The sequence below is a fragment of the Thermobia domestica genome, chromosome 14, assembly GCF_964235325.1.
Source record: "Thermobia domestica chromosome 14, izTheDome1.hap1.1, whole genome shotgun sequence".
In the NCBI taxonomy this organism is placed as follows: domain Eukaryota; kingdom Metazoa; phylum Arthropoda; class Insecta; order Zygentoma; family Lepismatidae; genus Thermobia; species Thermobia domestica.
This window is the reverse complement of record NC_137467.1, coordinates 183,919,477-183,947,104: the sequence shown is the minus strand read 5'-3', so window position 1 is coordinate 183,947,104 and position 27,628 is coordinate 183,919,477.

Below are 27,628 nucleotides of genomic sequence, written 5' to 3'. Positions count from 1 at the left end.
CATGACCATATAACCATATAAGGTAATAACATCTCATCAAAGGGGATAAATTGAGCCAAAAACCAAACACGTGGTACAACGTATTGCTTACGTTTATATTTTGGCAATTTGGTACCCCTAAAAGGAAACGAGGTGGACCATCCAAATTTATCATAATACATATTAGGGTCCTGTACTATAATACCAAATGTTGAAATTGGGCAATTTCCAAAATTGAAGGGGTGGGCCAAGGTACCCCTCCCAAATTTCTCAAGGGGTGCACAAATATACCCATGTCTTATGAAAGGTAATGAACCCTGTATACGCCCATATAACTATATAAGGTAATAACACCTCATCAAAGGGGATAAATTAGGTCAAAAACCCCCGAAATTTCAATTTTTGGCAATTTTTTACCCATGAAAGGGAACGACATAGACACCCAATACTGATAGAGGTACATACTATTGTCCTAGTCTACCATACCCAATTTTTAGATTTGGCAATTTCCAAAATTTAAGCGGGGTGGTCCTATGTACCCCTGCCAAAATTTAAGGGGTGGGCCAAGGTACCCCTGCCAAAATTTAGAGGGGGTGGTCCTAGGTACCCCTAGGTCATTGACCCCGGGCCAAGGTCATTGACCTTTGACCTATGAGCCATTAAGCCATACGTCGACCACTACTACTGTATCGCATGCGCTTCTCTAATAATATTTCTCCTTTCATTCAAGTTAATCAAACCTTTTCATCAACACAAATTATTACAAAGTATCTAGAGCCGCCGCGAGCACATATATAAGCAACCATATGCCCAGTTATAGGGGAAGTGGCAATTCTCTGGACTACAGGGCGTTTTACATACTCAGAATAAACGAAGAGTATTTGAAGCTATTAGTAACTCAACAAGCATACTGAAACATTGCATATACATATACGTAATTACGTCCTTATTAGTAGCCTATTATTATTCATAATAATAATAATATTTTCATCATTATATCTCTGAAACACAAGTTTTGACATTACGACTTTTTTTTTTCACTTTGCGATTATATGGGTATGAATGAAAGTCAAGTCAATTTCGTTCTATTGTGTACACTATGGTAAACTCGTAAACTACGTGAATAATACACACAAGCTTGAAATAGTTTACGTATAACTAATGGTTGCAATGGAGGAATAAGATTTGATAAATAGATTTTCCCTCCGACCTTTAATCCATATTAAAAAAAAAAAGAACAATATTCGCACTCTATTACTGATTTCCCCCATATTGAATGAGGGGAATTACAGTCAACGTAATACAGTATTACAGGAGAATCTCCGAAGATCCACACGACAAAGAAGACCGCCTGACAGATGGGGTTATATGTAAGGTTGCAGCTTTACAGGACAGCAATGATTACGGAAATGAATCATTTTATTCTTATTTGGATTTAAACTAGTAGATCATGTAGATATAACTCTACATTGGTAGAGGGGGGAGAATTGTTGGGTGAAGAGTGTTAGCTAATACGTGAGTGGCCGGTACGTTGTTAAGGAAGTTTTATGTGTAAATAATGTAGATGATTATGTCGTTAGTTTCGAGTTAAGTTTTGGATACGAATGATACTAAGAATTGCAGTATAGTAAACTTGAGATTTAGTTGTGGAATTACGAATATGATTTGTGTTGTTTAAGAATGACTAGGGACAAAGAAAGATATGCAATCATTATAGGAGGAGTCCAAATTCTGTGGTCTGTCGGGTACAGAGAAAATGTAAACCAGTTAAGTGGAGTATAAACATTTGTAATAAAACTTTTTACTTTTACATATTTTAATTTTACTTTACATTTTCCATTGTCACATTACTCCCATGTGACTAAGTCGTTAGCGTACATGCCTTTCGCCTGAGAGACACGGGTTTGATTTCCGGTAAGAGCTAATGCAGTTTGGATGCCACAGTAAGCTAGAAGTCCACGTTTCACATAGAGTTGCAGCTGAAAGGGACGCTAAATTGAAATCAAACTCAATTCTATAGGATTAACATTAAAACAAAAATCGATAACTGATAACCCATCATTTCTTTTTAGAATAAAAATAAAATAAAATTAGAACAAAACTTTTTTTTTTTTTTTTTTTACTGCTAGCAGTAATAAATTAATAAAGCAGTAATAATTTCGGCAGTAATAAATTAAATATATTACCTTTTATATCATTGTTCGAAGCATGGACACTACTATTAATTATGTTTGGATTACGTTTCAAAGACGATCTGAACTTAGCAGGACCACTTTTGAAAATTATAAATATTTACGTAACTTACGTTTGTAGTGCTTTTGCACCGGTTTATACCGTAAAATATTTCCTTTGTACCAGAAAAAATCGAAAATACGAAAAATAACGTGTTCCTTCTAAGTTCACATGAACATAGCATGACCACTTTTAAATTTCTACAAATTTTAAGATTTTTCTGTATGAATCGTTTGTACTGCGTTCGTGACGGATAGTACCGTAAAAAGTTTCTATTGTACTGGCCACAAATTGGAAAAAATCGAAAAATAATGTGGTTCTCCTAAGTCCTTGTGAACATAGCAGGACGACTTTTAAATTTCTACAAATTTGGAGATTCTTGTATACGGGTCGTTTGTACTGCATTTGTACTGGATTGTACCGTAAAAATATTCCTTTGTACCGGTCTCAAATTCGAAAATACGAAAAATAATGTGTTCCTTCTAAGTTCACAAGAACATAGCATGACCACTTTTAAATTTCTACAAATTTTAAGATTTTTCTGTATGAATCGTTTGTACTGCGTTCGTAACGGATTGTATGGTAAAAAGTTTCGATTGTACTGGCCACAAATTGGAAAAAATCGAAAAATAATGTGGTCCTTTTAAGTCCTTGTGAACATAGCAGGACGACTTTTAAATTTCTACAAATTTGGAGATTCTTGTAAACGGGTCGTTTGTACTGCATTTTTACCGAATTTCAACGTAAAAATTTTCATTTGTATCGGTCTCAGATTCGAAATGATTAATAAAAATAAAGTGGCCCTGCTAACTTCACGTGAAATTAGAAGGACCAGAATATATATATATATATATATATATATATATATATATATATATATATATATATATATTACAAATCTGAAGACTTTTCTGTGCGAATCGTTTGTTGTGGGTTTGTATCGGATTGTTCCGTAAAACGTTTCGTTTGTAACGGTCTCAAATTCAAAAGAATCGTAAAAGAAGGTTGTCCTGCTAAATTCGCTTGAACATAGAAGGACTACTGATTAATTTCTACAAATTTGAAGCTTTTCCTGTAGGAATCGTTTGTACTGCGTTTGTACCGAATTGTACCGTAAAAAAATGTTTGGACCAGTCTCAAATTCGATAAAAAATCGAAAAATAAAGTGGTCCGCCTAAGTTCACGTAAAAATATCTGGACCACTGATAAATTTCTACAAATTTGAAGATTTTTTGTACAAATCGTTCGTACTTCGTCTGTACCGGATTGTGCCGCAAACATTTTCGTTTGTACCTGTCTGAAATTCGAGAAAATCGAATAATAAATTCGTCCTGCTAAGTTCACGAGAACATAGCAGCACCACTGATAGATTTCTGCAAATTTTAAGCTTTCTCTGTACGAATAGTTTGTTCTGCGTTTGTGTCGGATTGTAACGTAAAACTTTCGTTTGTAGTGGTCTCAAATTCGAAGAAATCGAAACAAAATGTCCTGCTATGTTCACGTGAAATTAGCAGAACCAGAATACAAATTTTTATAAATCTGAAGATTTTCCTGCACGAATCTTTCGTACTGAGTTTGTACCGGATTGTAACGTAAAAATTTTCGTTTGTAGAAAATCTTCGGGTTTGTAGAAATTAATCATTTGTCCTGCTATATTCATCTGAACTTAGCAGGACCACATTATTTTTCGATTTTTTTCGAATTTAAGTCCGGTACAAACAAAACTTTCTACGGTACAATCCGGTACAGATGCAGTACAAACGATGCGTACAGGAAGATCTTCAGATTTGTAGGAATTTGTATTCTGCTCCTTCTAAATTCACGTGAACTTTGCAGTACAACTTTATTTTTCGATTTTTTCGAATCTAAGTAAAGTACAAAACGTAAATTTTTACGGTGCAATCTGGTTCAAAGCCAGTATAAACGTGTGGTATGCAAATATTTATAATTCTCTAAAGTTGTAATTTCACCAGAGAAAAGTGACTTTTTGGTTGTCCCCTAGTCATATTCTATATTATACGTTTTATTACGGTGATTTTAATATTTTAAACCTATTTTTCAAATACAAAAAATAAATAAAATATTTAATAAGGTAATTTAGCACTTAAAAATAGTATCAATTACATTGTGGATTTATTATTATTATTATTATTATTATTATTATTATTATTATTATTATTATTATTATTATTATTATTATTATTATTATTTATGTACTGATATGTACAAACAAAAACAATATCAACACCATTTATTGAATAGGGTGTTACTAATGCTGGCAAAATTTCTATTTTATTGTAAATTCTTTTGTTATATCAATAACATGAGGAGACATTCTACCAAATATCCGACTATGTAACAACCTGTTCTAATAACGTGAAATACCAATTAATACATTTACCATATGTTGAACCTCTTTAACGCATATCAAGATAAATAACCTTTATATAAGTCCTAATAGTTGAAGTCCTTTCTATTCACAAAACGTGCCTCATGAATCTTTACAAAAGCTGAACACCCTTACAAGGCTAAAGCTTAATAACAGTTTCTACCAAGTATTTGAACTTTTCTAACCTTCTTAAGTTTCATAAGTAAGTAAACTATATCAAAGTCAATGTAGCGAACTATGAAAAAGCGTTCATATTTTTTTTCTATAATAGTTCAGTCAAATTAGGCTTTAACCCAGACATTTAAAATAACAAAACGAAACTTGCTGTAATATGTATCACTAGTTATGATGCACTTCTGTCAAAAAATGCCCAAGAATTCTGTGACAGGTTTTGGAGCTATGACGTCATCAATATGGCTGCCCTCAAAATTCATAGTGAAATCTTTGAATGTGTATAACTTTTCTAATAAATCCAAGACATTCGTTTTTGTGTCAAACTCAAGAGAACTGATTGGAAAATTAATAGAAAAAATTACAGTGGTTAAATCGAAGGATTCCTTTGATATATTTCCGCATAAACTGCAAAAATTCACATTTTTTTGAATACTTTTTTTGAAGTTTTTACGTAAATATCTCGCTGACTACAGACCACTAATACTCCGTTAGGCAGAATGTCGTAGGCTATTTTATTAGCTTTAAAAACGACACCAGTTTTATTCTCTATTACAAAAAGTGAGGGAGCTACGTGAGTTTATGTGGTGGAGCACGCAATCCGCAATATGTGCTAGGTGGGCATAAGGTAATAATAAACACTTCTGACCGGAGTATATACACTCATTTATTAAAAAACTAAATTACAGTGTAACGGTTTCTACTACTTAACGTTGTCTTCATCAGACACTAACTCAGAGTTACTAACCCAGCGACTGTCGGGTGGCGTTTGAAAATATTTATTAACATTGCATTGTTGATGTGATTTGAAAGGAAATCCTCTTGAGACATGGAAAGCTCAACATCATCTTCGACATTCACCTCAACAGAAGTATATAGCTTTGTTCTTCGTGGGTGGGTCACATCTCTCATGCTGGGTCCTCCTTCATAGCTATCAAACACTATGTGGTAACTTCTGTAATGCTCCATAATGTATGTCATATATTGCGTGCTCTTATTTCTGTAAGTAGCTGGGTGTTGCCAAGTAGCTCTGTGCAACAAATAACCACCTTCAATTATATACGTTGCATTGCTTGGGATAGAAAAATCGCTAGATATTATATTAATAATTTGAAGGAGAGATGACCTTTGGGCTTTCTCATCGAGATTTAATCAAACAGTGCTGCTTGTGCTGCCAGTTCGTAAGAGAAAAATTTCTCCAAATTTTTTCACTATGCACAATGCACAACATTAAGTGAAAAACCTGGTTTGAATTAGCTACAATGCCTTCGTTGTTTATTTGAACAATTCTTGTTCATTGTTGTCGACAACCGTGTCATATTTTTCCGCTGAAAATGAACTTCGTTGAAGACCTTACCAACATTATTCTTAAGAAAAACAGATCTAATTATGTTAACTCGATCTCAGTTGTCAACAATAATTACGCTGGAAAGGGACACAAGTTCAGTAGAAGCTCTCTTGAATGGGTGGTAGGCAAGAAGCCACTCTAGTAACTTGTTTGTATCTATCTCCTGTCTTGACAATCTTAGATCGATGTGTTGTTCTGAAGATGTGGTATGAACTCCGGCTTCTTCTTCAATATCCTCTACTACTTTTAATCTTACTGGCACTGTGTACACCCATTTTGCAACTGTAGACGCGGACATACCATGGCCATGAATCAATCTTCCTCCGCTCTTCATTGAACGGCCAATACCTGCTTTATGGTCATATCAGTACAGACACCAGCCCAAAAATCGGCTTGATCGGCGAATTGTAAAGAAATCGCATGCAGAAAATTTTGATATTCACCTTGATTTATTTTCTGCTCCGGAGTAAGCATTTCTTGAACATAAACATGTACACTCTTTGTATGATTGAATTAGTCAGAGTCCTGAAAATACGGCAACATTTGTTGTACACAGTAAACAGTGCTTCCTCCAGACCTGTTTTTTGGAGGGGGCACTGCCACCCCGGAGGAGACCAAAATAATGGCCTACAATATAATAATAAATATAAAAGTACCAGCAGTGCCAGGAATACTAAGTGTGCCCCCCGGAACATTTTTTCTGAAAGAACAACTGACTGTAAAGATGTACCCTCCAATCACCATAGCGCTTAGCTCGAATGAACTAACATATAATTTTCACTATGTTTATGTACTGAATCAATAGTTTAGCTGTTCGTCCCCATTTCGCTTCAACTTCTTCCATTCTTTCCTTTAGTAGTTCGGTACATGTTTTGACAACTTGGAATTCAGCAGGGCTTTATACGTTAGTTGTGCCATTCAAAACTGAATTGTAACATCTCTTAAACTTTGAACAAATTTATTATCTTCAGTACTTTCTTCAAGTAGAAGAGTAGCTAAAGCTTAAAGGGTCAGCAAATGAGCATGAACAGCTCTAGAGTATGCTCGTTCTCTTACACTGTTGTTTGTATACACTGTCTGCCACAAAACTTCCAATCCACTATCGCTCATAATTATACGAATGAAGGCCAGATAAGAGAGAAAAAGCTGAAATTTACCAAGTTGTACTTCAACAGATTTAGGAGGGCTTACTGGAGAAACTATATCCCGAAAATCCATTGTTTTTACAATCTTAATAATGCCATATATAATTAATTCTTTTAAACTTATAAGTGCTAAATTTTATATAGTTATAATAAATGTAATTCACTGTAAATATTATTAAAATATCGGTTACATGTGAAGAAAAAAGAACGTCGTAAATGATCCATTTTCTTCCGCCATCTAGTGACCTACGTTGTACCACATTAATTCTCCTTTACATGAAAGGGATATTCCTTGCTTCTATGTGTTTCTTTCGATTCTCGTACCTCCCTTACTTTTTGCGATCAAGAAATAAAACCAGTGTCGTTTTAAAGCTAATAAAGTGGCCTACAATATTATGCAAAAAAACGTGTATTAGTAATCTATAGTCAGGGAGGTATTTATGTGCAAACTTCAAAACAGGTATTCAAAAAAATGAATTTTTGCAGTTTATGTGGAAATATTTCAAAGGAAACCTTCTATTTAATCATTGTATTTTATTCTAGAAATTTTCCAATCAGTTATCTTCAGTTTGCTACAAAAATGAACATCGACTTACGCAATCAAAGATTTCACTATGAATTTTCACGGCAGCCGTATTGATGACGTCATAGCTCCAAAACTCGTCACAGGACTTCTTTGGCATTTTTCTTTTTGCCAGAGGTACAACATAACTAGTACTACATATCCCAGCAAGTTTCGTTTTGTTATTTTACATGTCCCAAAAAATGTCTAATTTGACTGGACCATAGAAACAGTACCTTGAAATCTGGAATAATTTACAGAAAATGCCTTCTTAATTTTGCAACCTTTGGCCTCAGGCGTGATAATTAATAGGCGTGAAACTTAAGAGAAACTAAATAAAAAGTGAAATTCTACTATTACTGAAAATTAGCAGCAAATTAATCAATTTTAAATACATTTGTTTTCAGCACCTCATAACAACTACAATAACATTCTTCCGGAGCTTTCTTGTCTGCAAAATCTGACAATAATTTCCTGTCGAACTCAATAGACATCACGGAGACCTTCACAACGCTCTTCTGGCACACAATACAGAGATCTCTAATTTTTAATTAATTTTAATTTTGAGAAGTTTATTTTTCTTTTTTTGCCTGAAGCCATGCTGACAAGAGGATTGAGCGCAAATCTTCGTGCAGTTTATATTTAAATACATTAGTGAAATTTTCATTCAGTTGTTTATTCTTCAAGTATTTTAATTGTTCAATAGGGCTTTTAGCATTTTCATCTGGTAGTAGGGATAGTAAAACGAATAATAGTTCCTGTTGAAGTTGGAAACACTCAATATCACAACGCGCTTCATCTGTTAAAGCCACCTGAAGGTCAGTACTTTTCTCCATCAAGGAATCCTTGTCTCCATTTTTGATCCTGTATAAAAACCCAAATAGTTCATGATGGTAGTTTAGTTGAAACGACTGCTCTTCTAGTAAGCTTATGGCTTGATCCAAAATGTGAAAATTTTTGAAAACTACTTTTGAAAGAAATTTTGGGATCCGATATGCGCTCATCAGGGGCTTCATATTCAAACTCACGTTTGGTTCTCCGTGGTCGTAATTATGACTCCCTTGAAATTATTGGGTCGATTTCGAGAGTCCCTGCAATTTCACTTGCATCCACTAATAGCTCTGCGAACCCTCTATCGATTCGCATTCATTTGAATTGAATTTTGGAAAAGTTGACATTGCCTGGGAAAAGTTCACAAAGAACATGACTTGCTATAAACAATAACAAATCTCACTCTTTCTTCTATGGTAACGTCGGCCGAATATTGTCAGGAGAAAGATGAAGAAGAATTACTCAGAATTATCATACGTTAATTTCTAGTTTTTCCTTGTTTTATACACATTTCCTTATCTGATATCTCTAAACTCGTTTGGTCTTCTTATTCATAATTCTTAAAATAAAAAAAAAGTTGTGCATGGCCCTATTAACCCACACCGTGTCGCATGAAAAGGGTCAAGGCGTAGGGTGAAAGGGGTTATCAAAAAATACATTAAAATACATACATTAGCATTTTCAATCAAGACACACGTAATAACACTTCTGCTTTGTACACTGACAGACTGAGAACTCAATATAGTAGTCCATAACTATTCATTGATAAGGAGATTGTATTATATTCTAAGGGTCAGATACACATTGTAAGAGGCACATAAGTTTAAAAAAAATAAAAGATTTTTTTTTAAAAGTAGCTAATACAAATTATATTATTTGCTCAAGATAAACATCAGTTTTATACTGACTCCCAAGATAGAAGGTGAAAAATATTTATTGTTGTAAAAAAGTAATGTTTTGATAAAGTCTTACGCACTTTATTTCATTACAAATGTTGATGAATGTAATTAGTCTCTGGTAGATCTTACGTGAGTACACTTTCGTCACGTAGAAATTCCAAACCTAGGTATTCCAACACTTGTCACAAATAACACTTTTTGCCTTCAGCTCCGGCGCAGACTGCATGATACCATTCTTTACCTTTATCTTGACATCTGATCCAAGAACCCAAACTTGTGAACGAGGATCGTAGTATGAAAGGAAGCATATTTTACACACTGTATTTTCTTCTGATTGCTTAGAACACTGCGTTTCCACATTTTCTAGATCATCATCAGGCAATGAAAATGTTCGATCGATTGTGCATGTTTCGTAGTCGGTTGTGATTTCATTCATTTGGTTTTCAGTCTAGCACTTTGAAGATTTTCAGGTGATGTAAGAAGAACGGAAAGCTGGGACTTTTTTTTCTGGGTTACAGCTCTTCGTGTGTTCTTATACTTCGTTGTTGCAAAAGTTGTCAGAATTAAGTGGAAGCTAGTGAAGATTGTTTTTCATTAACAAGCTGCATCTTTTGAACATTACTTTCATTCTTAGCGATCTTAAGTTGCTGAATTTCTAAATTATGAATTTCTGGGATCATTCCTTTGTTTCCATCTTTTGATTTCGATGGTAGAGGTCAAACACTCATGCTCTTTAATGACTGTGTCCTTGAAAGGATACAAGCCAGTAGAAGAAAATACCTATACTGCTATACGTGGCGTGGCAGCTCTCATTCACGCACCGCTAGAATTCCGCCCGAATGAAAATATAATTGTTTTCCTTCAAACACCTGATTTTGTAACAAATAAATCGTACTCGTGATCATAATAGGAAATGAAATGAAATTGTTGAGTTTTACGTCCCACGGTTATGCCGGTTAGGCTAAAGGAGACGGTGATAATGAGAGATGAATGAAATGGTGGAATGAAGAAAGTGGGAGGAAACGGGAGAACCGCGAGAAAACCCACGCACACGGTGTTTGCCCACCACAAAGTTCACTTGGCGGGAGCAGGGTTTGAACCCGAGACCCCTAGCACCAGAGGTGAACGCTCTACCACTGAGCCACCGCGGCCCCGTGATCATAATAGGATTTGACGGGTTTGAAGAAGGATCGATCAGGAGGCTGGAGTCTGTGGGTGGCGTGAGGTGGAAGTCACATCAGATGTAATTCATTTTTTCAAAATATACCAAAATTTATAAACTTTTGTGTGCACTGTAGCCATCTAACAGAAATAAACATTTCCTGGGTGTACGGTGAGCCAGGAAATGCCGCATGCAACGTAGAAATGTTTTCTGGGTTATCCAGCCAGAGGCACTGACTCTTACAAGTGTCGCGTTGGGAAAATCATCTTGAAATTCTAGGTTAAACTTCTTTCCATTACAGATTGCAATTGGTGGAATGAAATAACCACTTACGTTAGCACATGCAACAATTTTTACAATTTCTCCACTTTCAACACACAGACGATGTTCCTTTCTCGGTTAATAGTTTTTTTGAAGCCCCATTATTATTTAATTGAAGACCACTTTCGTCTACATTGTTTATACACTAAGGCTTATTTGTGAGATTGGGATCAACTAGTGTCTTTTCAAGCAAAGAAAGATATTCATTAACGGTTTCTTTGTTCAAACCGTCACTTCTAGCAATGGATAGCCCTTCTGGTTTGCGCAAGGACATCTGAGAATTTTGCTTTCGAAATAGTTATAAGCACTCAATACCAGCCTGTCGACTTACGCGTGAAAAGGTATGCTTCAACCCGTTACTTTCTGCAAATAAGTACGCAGGACGTCATACCTCATTACGTCCTACCCCAGAACCACAACTAGATAGCTCCAGAATTCTTGATACTAGTTCCTTTTCTTGCTCTTTAAAAATACTGTCACCGTTGCTTTATACTTTTCAATTTATCACATACCTGTTGTTGTAGCCTTCTCTGCAAACAAGAGTGTGGCACAGTTAAACAAATCTGTCGCATGTGTTTGGCCCCTTCCTTCTTTATGTGCTTTTATTGCCAGATGTATCTGTTGTTCTGCCCATTGTTGTTGCGTTTTTCTCTGATATCTCCATCTGAAAATAAAAACAATATAAAATAAAATTAATTAGTAACTTTTCATCTTTACGATTAAGTATGTAAATTTAATAAGTTTGTGACTGTGGTATGTTACAGTACGGTTAAGTATAATTAGTAACTGCTGTAACTTTAATAAGTTAATAACATTGATATACTCGAATTGGCGAAAAAATACATAAAACCAAGAATAGTATTCTAAATACCTGTAGCAATATATATTTTGTCATCGAAAAATGAGTGAATCCTTTCATCCATATTTTACAGACCCTAATCACCCATATCGCTAACGAACTGTTTCATGAGTATTGTCAACACTGTCACGCATTTGCATCGCATAACACCACTACCTTAGGACACACACACTATAAATAGGGTGGATATAAAATTTTCAGCGGAAAATGGGACAGATTCCTTCCAGGGGCGTTATTTGGAAAGGGGAGGAGTAGGCAAGTGACCCCCAAACGTTTGAGGAATACATATACTTTAATAGATTGTCTACTAATATACTAGTAAAAAACATGATTATTATGTCAGTGGTGCTCTTGCCCTCCCCAAACCAAGTTTGAAAAGACGCCTCTGGTTCTGGCTTTTTAAAAATCATGAGAAATGAGAAACAGGTTAGTGCGTAAATTAGTTTCTTAGTAATAGCTAATACATTTATGGTGTTAATATAATTTATATATAACGTATAAAATATAAACGTTTTATACAGTGTTGCCAACACCCTCGCCCGCCAACTGCCAAGCTGGCAGCATCTCTCACCATTGCCGTAAGAAATTTGACTTTAAAATTTCCCCTAGCTACTTACAAATTATTTATAATGGCTATATTTTTAGAGACAAAGAAATGAATATGAATTATGGCTATAAAATTGCTAGAAGAGAAAAGATTGTGGCTATAATTGCTACAAGAGGCAATCCTCAATTTATAGGGCTACCTTTGTTTTTATCATCTTCCTGATATCAGAGATCTCCCTGTTCACTCTCTTTCTTTGTTACAGGGCGGGGTTAAGTAATTCGATACTTACTTAGACACGTTGAAGTTTGTTCAACAAACAAGCAACTGCTATAAGTTCTGCTGCCTTTCGAGCAGTACTGCAAAGTATAGAGTATGTTTAATATAGGGAATTTCAGTTCAATTCTTGTCTCTTTGTTATTATTAATTATTAATAACGTCACAAAGATTAAAGGTACTGGGTTTCTCATTTACTTTTTTCACTTACATAAAACGGGACAAATTCTACTTTCTTCTATCTACTGACGGGACGGCCGGGACACGACGCAAAACGGGACTGTCCCGGTGAAAACGGGACGTATGGTTGCCCTAATTATAAAGTAACTTCATACAAAATTTCTTTCTGATACTATATAGAATATCATAGAAGCAACGTAAATCAATTACCTTCGAAGTTTAAATCAACTAAATTTTCCACGTACTCACCTTTCAGAGTAATTTCCGCCCACTTTTTTTTCAGAATGCACCACCAAGCTGCTTACATTCTTTTTTTCTCAGACAAGCTATGTCTAAAGAATGACATCGGCCAGCAGCACAGTTTCGCCAGCTTTTGTTCCACATCCCACAGCCCCAAGCGCAAACTTGGCCCTATTCAGACGTTGAACCTATTCGACCGAACTCACCTTAAATATATTAAAAAATGTAGTGAATGAGGAAGGATTTGAAACATTTTCGAAAATCCAGAGAGACAGTTGCCCGCACTGGGAGAGTCCTTGAGTTTAGCTTTACTATACCAATTGTTTCTGAGTATTCTATTATTTTGTATTTCAAATTAACATAACAGTTTTCTTATAATATTCCTTGACAACATTAAACGTTTCCATTCAATTCTTTAATTTTACACCGACACATATACATGTTATTTTCGTAGTGTTTTTTTCGTTTTTTTTCTTTTTTCTTTTTTTTAACCGACAACGCTAGCAAACATATTTTGAAAATGAAAAATGAAATGAAATCTTTGAGTTTTACGTCCCACGTTTATGACGGTTAGGCTAAAGGAGATGGTGATTATGAGAAATGAATCAAATGGGGGAATGAAGAAAGTGAGAGGAAATGGGAGAACACCAAGGAAACCCACGCACATGGTGTTTGTACACCACAAAGTTCACTTGGCGGGAGCAGGGTTTAACCCAGGACCACATTCACCAGAGGCGAACGCTCTACCACTGAGCCACCGTGTGCATGGGTTTTCTCGTGGTTCTCCCGTTTCGTCCCACTTCCTTCATTCCACCATTTCAATCATTACTCATCATCACCGTCTCCTTTAGCCTAACCGGCATAACCGTGGGACGTGAAACTCAAAGATTTCATTTCATTTTTCTACCACCGAGCCACAGCGCCCCCAAAATCACGTTTTGATTCACCACAGTAGAAGCTTGGTAACATGAAACCTTATAGAACAGAGAAAAGAGCAACAATCTATTTCATATGTCCACAAGAGAATGATATCAAGTTTTATTTTGATTTTAATCTCCATTAATAGATAGGAAACATACCCCTTAATTCTGAGTTTTCTTATAAACGAGCAGATGATACCAACGCTGTTTGACTATCATTTTCTCCTGATCATTTTTTTTCTTTTGCAACGTGTGCATAGCTTATTCTGGAGATTGAACCAATACATTTGTTAAGCTTTGTGTACGTGAAACTAAGTACGGTTTTCAGCGAATAGGAGAACATTAGTCTTCTAAAATTTACGAGGCCAGTGTGGATGCTTACCGGCGCATATCTAACACCAGTGTTAATAAACTTGCTTCCTCATGGACAGCAAAAGCAACGGCAGTATCAGGTTGAGAATAACAAACAAGTAATGAAGGGGGCTTAGTTAAAAAGAAAATGAAATGAAGTAGCCAATAGACTGGAAGACACAGCTATAGACTATGGAAACTTTTAGATATATTTCTTTTGTTAAACAAATTTGATCTTCCATTTAATATTCATTTAGATACGGTCACTAAAAGAGTAAAGTAAGTCATGAACGAGCAAGTAAGCAGGTTAGACCTAATGGTCAGATAAATTAATTTCAAAATCCCACGGTAAGTTACATTTCGAATGATATGAGCACATTTCTCAGAGAAGACATTTCGAAAAAGTCTCTCAAGCTGGAATGTTTTCTGTTCTACTCTGAGTGCTCACTGAATTGTTACCACACAAGATGTGGCCAGCATTCAAGCTCATAATAAGTATTGCAGAGATACAACACATGTTGACAGACAGAACAGTATTACAATGGTAGGTGGGCAATATTTATCAGCATTTCAAAAGGGTGCCAGAGTAATAGGTGAATTAATAACCCAGATAGTAACATTTGTCTTATGCGGCCGTTCCAGTATAATGGGGGAAGAAAAGGAGTGGCAAGAAAATGAGATATCATCCCCCAAGATACGACGGCAGGGGCGTATGTAAGGTCGCACCTTGAGGAGAGCGTCGCGTCAAATTGCTCGTGACAGAACTATCTGTGTCCGAAGTAATGTGAGCAATACAATAGTGGATGCACAACACCCATATCCCACGCAACTATGCGGCGTAGACTGCTACATATGAAGTTCCATAGCAAACGACTCGTCACGTCATGACACCTCATGACACGTCACCACCAATTTCATTGCGCTTGGGCACAGGATCACGCTCATTGCACAGCGGATGATTGGAAGAGAGTGTGTTATCTGAAAAATCATGATTTTTGCTTCACCACTCGGATGAGCGCATGCGTGTGTGGCGCCAACAGCACGAAGCTACTGACGTCTCGTGTATGCTGTGTAATGTATAGGCAGGTGGGAGCGGCTGTCGGGTTTGAGGGTGCTTCTGTTGGCATGAACTGGAATCATTAGTCTGCATGGACCATACTGGACATCCGTTGTGTATCTGCAAGTATTAGGGGACATGTATATCCTACAATGCAACACTTCCACCCACACGCAGACAGTATTTTGGAGTACGACAATGCATGGTGCTGCGAGCCAGGACTGAACTTGCTTGCCTTGAGGTACATTCCAAGGTGATTGAGGTGATTTGGTTCCTAACGCATTGGATCGTGATCGTGTAGAACATCTATGAGATGTCTTGGAACGAGGTCTTCGCGCCATGGCTCCTGTACCTACATCTATGGGCTCATTGTGGGATGCCATCAGGAATATATAGTGTCAGATCCACGCCGAAACATATAGCAAAGTGCAGACTCTATGTCAGGCTGTTGTTGAGCTCGTCCTTTGAACAAAAGGTGGATCAAGAAAGTATTAAGTAGGTGGTCGCAATTTAGTTAGCAGTCAGTGTACTAGACTCTACTAAAAGTATAACAGTTTCAGATCAGTGCTCTGTTGTTTTACGGTATTTGCTAAAACTGTTGTTAAAGGAAGACTTTTGTAAAATGCAAATCTAATACAGATTATCATTGCGACTTACTGCTGTAAATTCCAGAGAAGTTGAACCTTGATATTAAGAAATGTATTGGAAATTCAACCGAGGCACAAGTAACATTCAAGAATGATATTTTTCAAAACATCTATGTACCGTGTGCCCTGATCAGTTATACGTGTGGAGTAACACTCACATACTCAATCTTCTCATATATGATTCGACAAAAACTTGCAATGATTTTGTGTCATTGTTTGTTTCGCTGAATGACTGTGTGGTATTTTTACGTGGATCTTATCTGCGAACGGACATTTAGAAGATCACCTGTCAACAAAGGCGTCTTGCAGTTATTGCAGGGATGAGATGGTGTTACAAACACTCCGCTTTGCAGAAAGTATTTGTTCTTTTTTCGAACCCAGAAAGTGCTTTAAACAAAGAGTTGATCACAACAATGAAGGAGATTTTTCCTACAGAGAATATCAAACGAGAACATGTGTTGCCGATCCCAAGAGTTTCGACTATTCGACGAACGTTTCATCATTCTCACGCAACCCTGTATTGTTTACGCATGTTACCGTATCCAGCTGTTGTAAGTTAGTCACAAAGAAGCAGCTAATATAAAATTTACATAGATTATCATGAGAGTAAAGGTAGAATGAAACGAGCCCTGAGGGGTTTCTAACACCCACCGCTAATGGAAACAGTATTACAAAAAATTAAGAAAAATAGACTAACTTCCCTCAGACCAGGTTTAAACCCACGACTAAAGTGACATTCGTTATTAACACGCTCATTAGCACACTCGGCTACGAGGGCCGATAGCATGTGGCTTTGGCTTTCTGGTATATGTGTGTCATGACTCTTGATGTGATATCTGTATCGGCCAATAAGGTCAGAGGATACCAACCTCATAAGCTGAAACGTTTGGGATCCGCAAATATGTAACCAGAAGCTAGGTGTATAGCGAAAGGAAATATATGTATATGCTACTGTACATATATACTAGAATCAATTATCCGCTTCACTGGGTTAAATAAAGAAAATATATAGTAATATGTTTCGTTAGTCAGTCACTTTTAATATTACGTCATTTTCGAATAATTTTTATATATCCCCTCTCCTCCACATGTTGCGTGCCACGGCATCGGAAGTGTCATTGTTCATCTCAACGACCCCGAAAATAATAAATTTGACACTGATATTGGTCATTTTCATTATATATATATTATATATATCCCTCCCCTCCCACAATTTTTGCGGGGATAAATTTCGATTTAAATGACATCAGAAGTGTCACTGTTGATCTCAGCGACAACAAAAACTATAGATTCGACACTAATATCGGTCATTTTCGATCATTTGTAAATGACTTTTGCCTCCTTTAAGTTACATCGTCAAAGTGATATAACAAAAACCATCTCACTTTAGAACTTCATCTAGGTTGAAAATTTGATCGAGATCGGTCTGGCGGTTCAAGAGATTAATTAAGAGTCAGAAATACAGTTACTTTCAATTTTATAATATATATATATATATATATATATATATATATATATATATATATACAAAACGTCTTGTCATGTTCAAAACAATTCTGACAGCACAAGTGTACCTGATAATATTTCAAGTGACGATACTTCTCTCAAACTATCTCCAAACACTGGGTGCTGAGGCATTGCACTCATATCCATGGTATAGACTTCTGTCCCAACTGAAAGAGCAGAGAGCTGATTCTCAGTCTCCTAAAAATGCAGTTTTAAGATTTTTGGAATGAGCCTATAACAGATTTAGAAAATTAGAAGGTAGTTTCTTTGTTTCTAGTGAACTGCAGAAAACTCGCCTTAAGACATGAAAAAGGATTTTCTATTAATATCAAGATGAAGTGCTTCTGCTCCAATTGAGACATTTCTCTGAAAGTTCATGTTAAAAAAAAAAAGTCGAAGAACTTTGGACATTCTCGATCAGCTGATTAGTTAAATAAACTTGTATATGGAAACAATTACTCTGTAGGTCAATGTCTGGATTCTGATATTCGTTTGTTCGAAGTGATTGAAACGCCACCTATCTTTTGTACTCTACCCGTAACTACTACGTTTCCATTAGAATGAAACGTGAGGTAAGCCGGAGTAGGAGCCTACAAATTGTGTTCGTCAAATTGAAAATTAGTATAATGTAATCTCGGTATAGTTTTTGACTTAAAGTGCTCCTAGACATAAGGTAGACGGAAGAAAATGTAACAATTTTGTGTACAGTGTCAACGATATATGACTCGTCGAGAATTTGTAAGTACTAAATTTTAATCTATTTTTTTCCTCTTTTTGGCCCAATTGCTTCAAGTTTTTGGTGAGTCGTATGTCTTTGGTCACTAGAATAATCATATGTTGTTAAATATTTGGGGGATTAAGTTCAATTTGAGAGTATATTTGATATGAGAAACTTTTCAAAAAGAATAATCTGTAAATTCCATTTAGAATATTAAATAGTAGAATGCTAATGTGGAATAACTTCCGGACTACCAATCAAATATGGGAAAGGGTGAATTTGATTTGAATAATGTTGTTTGTGTCAGTACGTTTATTTTGTTACTGTTAAATTTATATTCATGCTAAATTATTTATATAATAAATTGTTCATGTTGAAGGAGATTTATAATTTAAATGAAAAAAGATTACATGCCCAAACTGTTCCGCATTAAGAGAAGGATAAAAGACCCTTTCATAGGTAGTGGATTACTTGGTTTCAAGACTGCCGCTACACAATGACCAGATACTGCATCGAACCACTTAACACAATATTGGGTGTGGTAATTTCAAGTATTTCTTCAAGATTCAAAAAACAGGACATTTATTTGCTGTTTTTTCGTTTTGGGACCCTAAAACTTTCAACGAAGATACAGAACTTCCAGACACGGCTTTCAATAAATTTAGATACTTTCTGAAGAAATTCAGTAAAAAAGTTTCTGAGGATTCTGTCAAAGATCTCTTGGACTTTTCAAGGAAGTGTGAATCCTTGAAAGTCAGTCTTGCTGACGAGTACAACCAAGAAGAAACGATAGATATGTTGGTAGGATTAAGTATTTCAGGATTAGAAAAAAACGGTTTTCTTCACAAAAAAATGAGAGTGCAAAATGTGTTTCAAAAATTGGACAGAAATGCTTATTCAGGTGTGCTACTAGCATACAAAATTGCTGTTGAGTTAGCCCTCGAGCCAGGTAACATGTGAAAGAAGTTCTTCAAAGCTGAAATACATTAAAAATAGGTTAAAAAGTGTCATATCTTACGAACATTTGTGTTGATCTTGTAGCATCACAAGTAGTGCACTGAAACATCTGCTAATTTTGTAATATAGTACACGTATTTCTTGTCTTTTGTGTACTACTTCGAACAATTCAGAATGATACACTGATAAAAGAATACGTATACTTTTTTTTAAACTGTTAATTGTTAATATTATTGACTTACTGAAGAAAGAACACTGCGCTACTTCATTTCTGTCATTGAGATCCAAGTAGCCCTTGTGCGGAAAATCACCCACGCACAATAAAAATGCCCATCTGCCCCTGCTCATAAACACCCACCAATTTCACCTGTTGCCTAATATATATATATATATATAAAAGCGTGGTTGAAAACAAAGCTCTGGGGGATCAGGGGAGCAGAATTGATTAAAGTGGCATATTTACAGGTCTATCGTGCTCAAACTCCCCTCGAAATAAATTTGTTATTTTTTTCGCATTCAACGTACAACAATAATCTTTCTTACCATTTCTAAGAATGTCATAGACTTTCCATTTTCTTAAGATCTTTATTTATTTGTCATTTGTTCTTTCTTTCGTCCTTTCTACTTCTCTGTTTATTTTTCTTGATCTTACTACCTTTCGTTTCGCCTATCATACTTTATCGACAGTTGTCACTTATCGACAGTTATCGACCGTTGTTCGAATTTAAAAAAGGCTTGCAAGCACATGCTTATATATTAAAGAAAGCAGACGGAAGAGTTTTCACTGATGGAGATAGCATCTCAAATAGATGGAAAGATTTCCTTGAGGATTTGTTTAACACGCAGCCAAAAACTAATGTGCGTGGAGAACAGTATCTTCCAGAATAAAAGTAGAAATCGCATTAAACAAATTAAAGAAACTCAAATCTCCGGTTGTAGAGGAAATTCCGGCTGAATTAATTTTAGCTGGAAACGAATAATTAAGGAGCAAGGTACACAAACTCATTTTCCTTATTTGGAACAAGGAAGAATTGCCACAAGAGTGAAAAGAATCAGTCATTGTTCTAGTTCGCAAGAAAGACGACAAAACTGACTGTAATAATTACTCTGGCATTTATCTTTTGTCAACATTCTATAAAATCCTCTCAAACATTCTATTAGCATGATTGACCCCGTGCGCAGATGAGATTATTGGAGACTATCAGTGCGGATTTAGACGAAATACGTCAACTATCGACCAAGAGTTTACCACTCGGCAAATAGTCGGAAATAAATGGGAATACAATACATTGGGACATCAAATATTTATTGATTTTAGAAAGGCTTATGACTACGTTATAAGAGAAACATTGTACAAGTTTTTTACAGAATGGAATACCGAAAAAGCTGATTAGAATAATTAAGATTTTGTTTAATGAATAGCAAGATAAAGTTCTTTTTTTTTTTTTTTTTTTTTTTTTTTTTTGTCGACGAGCTTTTACGTCGAGAATGGCCTCAAACAAGGAGATGCGTTTTCGCCATTATTATTCAACTTCGTCCTGGAATACACTATAAGGAAAATCAAAGATAACAACCAGGGTCTAGAATTGAATGGCATTCAGGAGATTATGCTAATGATGTAAATATACTAGAGGATGATAGGAGAACAATAGAAATAAAATCACAGGTCATATTAAACGCTTGCAGGATATGGGTTTAGAGTAACGCAAAGAAAACTAAATACATAGAAGTTCATCGAGATCGTAATACGGTAGAGTATGGATGCGTTAAAATATAAATAATAATTTTGATAAAGTGGATACTTTCAAATATCTAGGATCAAAATTAAAATACGAAAATATATTCATGAAGATATTAAATGTGGGCTAAAAGCAGGGAATTCGTGTTATTATTCAGTTCAATATCTCTTGTCGTCGTGAATTTTCAAGGAATTTGAAACTTTTTTTAAATATATAAAACGATAATCGCGCCTGTTGTTCTGTATGGTTGTGAAGCATGGTCGCTTAGTGTGAGGGAAGAACGTAGACTGAATGTATTTAAGAACATGATATTGAGATGAATATTCGGACTCAAGTGAAACGGGAATGGGGAATGATGGAAACTTCTTAACGAGGAATTACATAATTTATACGGTTTGTCGGACATTGTTAGGGTTATAAAATCTAGGAGGCTTAGGTGGGCAGGTGATGTCAGAATGGAAGAAAGTAGGAACGCTTTCAAAGTCTTAAATGGAAGTCCAATCGGAAAACGACCATTAGGAATAGCAAGGCGCAGATGGGAGGATAATATGAAGACGAATCTCGCAGAAATAGGAATACAAAGTGGAAACTGGATCCAGGTGACTAAGGACAGAAGTCAGTGGAGAGTTTTGTGAACGGGAATTGAACCTCCGGGTTCCATAGGCCATAGAGTTAGTTAATAATAATAATAATAATAATAATAATAATAATAATAATAATAATAATAATAATAATGATAATAATAATAATAATAATAATAATAATAATAATAATAATATAAGTATTCTTTCTTTCTTAAAGATACTGTATGAGATTAGAATTACAGGTTGTACGAAATGCACTACTAACCATAAAAAATATTTTTTTTGAAAATTCATGTTTCAATTTACGATTATGCGTATAAATGAAAATCAAGTCAATTTTTTTCCCACGAAGTGAAACTACGGTAGACTTCTAATCTATGCGAATAAAACACACAAACGTGTTATAGTACATCTTTAGCTAACGGTCGCGAAAGGGGAATAAGATACATTTCTTGTCGGACATTGAATCCACACACGCACAAACACAAAAGTTATTATTCGCTATCTGTTGTTGCTCTTACTCTGTAGGGGTTAAGAGCTCCGTCGTGGCTAAACGGATAGCTCACGTGCCTTTGACCTGGAAAAGCTGGGTTTGATTCCCGACGGGTGCTCATGTTGTCCGGACACCATGATAAACTGTAAGTAAGGGTCTCTTACAGCCTTGATGCTAAACTAAAATCTACTCAATTCTATAGGAATTAACTTTAAAACCATTAAACAAAAAGTGGTAACTGGTATCTAACATTTGTGGTTATATATAATTAGGGTTGTGTCGATCATGAGCGATTCGATCAATATGAACGAATCATGGCGCGAGTCAAATGAATTATAATTCTTTCTACAAATGAATCGATTCTTCTACTGAATCATTTGTACTTTTCACTAAATTGCTTGTCGTGATAGAATTGAATTGAGAATCATAAACTGCCAGCTTGTTGTGCGAGAGAATTGGCAGGGTTGCTTCTGCAGACGCGTTTGCAGTTCACGGGGAGTAAAACAAGAAAGAAGCCGAACACGCTTTTTTTTTTTACTTCGTAGTAGCATGCGTTTTTTCCTTCCTGCGTGGTAGGGTTGCTTCTTGCGAAGAAAGGAAACCAAGTTATTACAAATAGATTACTTTCAAAATTAACTTTCTTGTTGCTTGCTTCTCGTCGTACGCTTCAAGTATTGACAGTGTTGCTCAATAAGAAGTTATACCAGTCGTTCTTTCAGAAAAAAATGTTCCGGGGGGAGGGGGCACTTAGTATTCCGAGCCAGCATTGCTGGTACTATTCTATTTATTATTATATTATAGACGTATTATTATTTTCTCCTCCGGGAGGGCACTCTCAAAGCTCCGGGGGACAGTGCCCTCCAAAATCATGTCTGGAAAAAACTTTGAGTAATAAGATTACATAGTTAATATTACCAGGCTTTTAATGAACATTTATCGATTTTATTAAGATACTGTACGTACATTGAATAAAATTATTTTCATCACTTTCAATTGCACTAGCCAAAAAAAGTCAAATTTAATGTTTCATAATCAATTCAAAGTATTATATTATATTTAATGTAAATACAGCATTTACACACAAGAAGTGCACTGCAAAATATTTGTACTATACATAATGGATTTTATAAACGTATATATAGAAAGACGAACGTAGATACTTTCTGGGAAGACAGTGTATTGCATCTTTCGGTACAAACACGTCTACATGAACAAAACTTAGAGGTACCTACTTCTCGCTTTACTGCTATTGAAACAGACGTGAATATACAAATAGTTTTCTGAGCTTCCATGTAAACAAGGAGATATGGGAGACCGGGAATCAATTCGCGGCGGTATCTTAATTGGTTCGGATTCTATGTTAATCAGTAGGTCCACGTCCCATATAGCAATCCTGCTGAACGGGATGTTAAACTCAAAATCAACTCAACTCAAATTTAAGTAACTAATGGTTTTATCTTAGAAATATAACCGAACAGGGATGTCTTTAGGATTGGCCGGGGAGAAAATTCCATGCGGCTAACAAGTTTACCCTGAGACATTTCTCAGATCGATTTCAATTGGGGTTACCAGTATTTTCGCAAATATATGTTTCTCTCTTTCTTATTGCGATAGTAGCGGCTCAGGGTAAAGTGTTCATCTCTAGCGGATGGGGTTCCTTGTTTTCTCCTTTTTGCGCCAAATGGCTCTGTTTTGAACAAACACCATATGTGTAAATTTTCTCGGGGTTCTCCCGTTTTCACTTACTTCCTTCATTTCACCATTTCGTTCGTTCTCATCATCATTGTTTCCTTTAGTCTACACGATGATAACTACGGAACGTAAAACTAAGATTTTATTTCATTTTACGTTTATTCAAAGTCCACCCGGGGTGAACCTTTTAAAATGATACCAATAATATTAAATATATGTTGATGTGTCAACTTTCTTTCTTCTCTAGCTCAAATGAATTCAAAATGATTATTTTTTGCCAGTGAAGAATAAAATAGAACATCTTCTAGAATATAATAGGATAAAATAGAAATATTGCAGTTCAACGTTTCATGTTTAAGTGCATTAGCCTAAGGAAAACGAATGATTAAGGCAAGTAAATGACGACGGAAGATTAAGTGGAATGAGAGTGCGGAAAGACACGGACACCCCCAACAAACCCACGGACATCGTGACGTACAACACAAACTTACTTAGCAGTGGATAAAACCAGGGACCCCACGTACCGAGGCAAGAGCTTTATCAGTGAGCCACAATGACCCATAGGCTAGTACAAATGGATTGCGAGATAAATCCTAATATGAAAAACTGGATGCAAAAATAATAACAAAGGGAATAGAACAACAGCATATAATTGAAACTTCTTAATTGCACTGAAGCTTAGGAGTTCCTGAGCCACTTCACTCACCCCAAAGCAACAATGCCCGTGTCGTGTGGCAAAGATGATCAACGAGATTGCATTTACTCACAAGGAATTTATTAAGTTGCGCAGAAAGTGCAGTAGCCCAAGCGATTCTTATGATCGAATAATTCCCTCTCAATTAACATGAACGAATAACTCATTTGCGCAAAATATATGTGCGGAAACCTAACTGATTCAATGAACGAATCATTCCCAACCAATTTACTTGCGCGAAAAAATGCGCTTACGACCAATTCATATGAACGAATTGAATGATCCAATCATTTTAGTGACTTGGAAGAAATGAATCGATTATCTGAAATGAGTCGTTTTGTCCATCACTATAAATAATAAAAACAAAACAAAATTGTTGAGCTGCTTTTCAGTTTAACGTCCCGTTCAGCAGCGAGGTTATATGAGACGTGGACCTATTGTTTAACGTGGAATCCGAACCAGATGAGCTCCTGCCGGGAATCGAACCCTGGTCTCCGACGCCATAGGCGAGTACGCTAACTGTTTACCAACAAAACATATCCCTAGTATTATACCCAAGTAACAAACCGCCTTATGCAGAGTCGTTTTGAAGTAAGATTAGCGCCATACTACTGCAAGAAACATATGTTAGTCAACTCTTTAGTATGACACTAATCATGCGTCTTGACTTGACTTGAACGACTTTAAATAAAGCCCAAATTATTTAAACATATTTCAGCTAACATTGACAATTTCTTTTTTGAAGCAAGGGCATAAATTACCCAAATCTGCTTCTCTAAAAATAAAAGCATTGGTACCTATAAACCTTTTTTTTTATGAATTTTTTTTTTTTTTTTGCTAGCCGGGGCTAGCCACCCGCTCGAGGGTTACGCCCTCCATGGGGAAAGGGAATTAAAGTAAAGGGACAGATGGAAAGGATTGGGAGATGGGCTAAGGGATATTCAAAAATGTTATATAACTTTATTTCTAAATAAATATATATAGTAGGACATTACGATCTTTACGATCGTAATCATATGTAGAGGAGAGGAAATTGTACAATGAATTATATACATTAGTGAAAGTACTGTAGATAGGTTGCATGACAATGAGGGATGAGTGAGATAGTGATGAGATGAGGTGCAGTTAGACGACACAACACATAGGATAGTGTTAATGGACAGATGCTGATTATTCTTCTCGCTTGGGGGCTGCTTAAAGCATTAATGATAGACGGTGGGAAGCCCTGTTAGTGACAGAGGAGTTACTGTGCAGAAGATGAGGGTATGATATGCGATGGAGGGTGATCGAGAAGAAATGTTCTGGTGAGTGGAAGATCTGGATGATTTGGTGGTAAGGAATAATGATACATCGTGAAGAGAAGGGAGAGGGGGGAATGAGTGATGGGGTGAGTGATATCGAAATTGGTGTGAGCATTGATGGTATCTACGAGGAGTGGATGATGAGAAGAGAGGCGTTGCTGGAAGTATCGGAGGCGGAGTTTTTCTAAATGGAACCAAATGTGGGGAAAAGTCATGCGATCATAGAGCTCTGCAGTAGGACTGGGAAGTTTGATTCTGTAGGCAATTCTCAGTGCGTGACGTTCGAGGACTTTAAGTTTTCGATAATATGAGAGGGGTGCCGAGACCCAAGCAGGATGTCCATAGGTAAGCACCGGCCGAAGAAAGACTTTATAAGTGTTTAACAGTAACTCTGCAGAGAGACCCCAAGTGGTGCCAGTAAGACGTTTTAAGAGATTGAGTCTATTGTATGCCTTCTTGGTGACGTCCTGGAGATGAGCTTTCCATGTGAGGTGCCTATCTAAGATGAGTCCTAAGTATTTAACGGTGTTGGAGATTGTAAGACGGGTGTCGTGAACTGTGATCTGAAGTAAGTTTGGATTACGGTGAATTTTGGAGCGTTTCTTAGGAGGAAGAAAGACTATAGTTTGTGTTTTAGCGGCATTGATCTTTAGTCGCCATTTATCGCACCAGAGAACAAACGCGTCTATTGCTGGTTGTAAGGCTTTGTTGATTTGGTGTATAGTGCTGCCAGTTGCCAGAAATGCTGTATCATCAGCGTATTGAAAGATGTGAACATGTTGAGGGAGGGGAGGCATGTCGGCTACATAAAGTAGATATAATAATGGTGATAGTGAGGAGCCTTGAGGTACACCTGAGTACAGAAAGATGGGATAAGAGGACTGTTGGTTTATGTAAACATAAGCAAGGCGGCCGAACAAGAAATTATAAATAAAACGGATATATGCGATGGGAAGGCGAAAGTTGAGCAGTTTTGAAAGCAGACCCTGATGCCACACTTTGTCAAATGCCTTCTCTAAATCAAAGAGTACCAGACAAGATGGCTTAGCGGTGTTATACTGATTATGGATATAGTTGAGGAGACGCAGAAGCTGATCGTTGATGCTGAACTTTGGGCGAAAGCCTGCTTGATGGTGTGGTAAGAGATGGTAATGAGAAAGAAGAACATGAAGGCGTTTGACAAGGATTTTCTCGAGGATTTTTGTAAAGACTGGAGTGAGTTGTATCGGCCGGTAGGATGATACGTTATCAGGAGGTTTATTGGGTTTAAGAAACATGAGAACTTTGGATGTTTTCCAGTGAGCGGGTACATAGCCGGTGCGGAGGATAAAGGTGTAAATGAGTGCAAGAAGAGTGAGCAGAAGTGGTGGACTTTCTTTAACATGTCGATAGGAAATGTTGTCAATTCCAGGAGCGGTATTGCGTTTATGATTGATGACATGAGTGATTTCTGTGATAGTGATGGGGGCAGTGAGTGCTTTATGAGTGGGTAGGTTGTGGCTCTCGTTGGGTTGAAGATGTGGTGAATTGAAGTTGAAATGGTCTACAGGATGATGATGAAAATGCCGGGCGGATGGTAGAGGTGTGAAGATCTCCTGTAAGTAGGAAGCAAAAGCGTTAGCCTTTTCGCGGTCTGTGTGTAATGCCTCATCGAGCCTTAGAATAGGATATGAGGTTTTAGTAAATTTACCAGCTAATGCGTTGAAACGTTTCCAATATTGCGAAGGGTGCGATGTGGTAGAAAGGGTATTGCAGGTTTTAATCCACTGTCGTAATTTGTATGCTCGAAGGTAATTACATACTGTGCGATGCAGGGCTCTATGATGCTGAA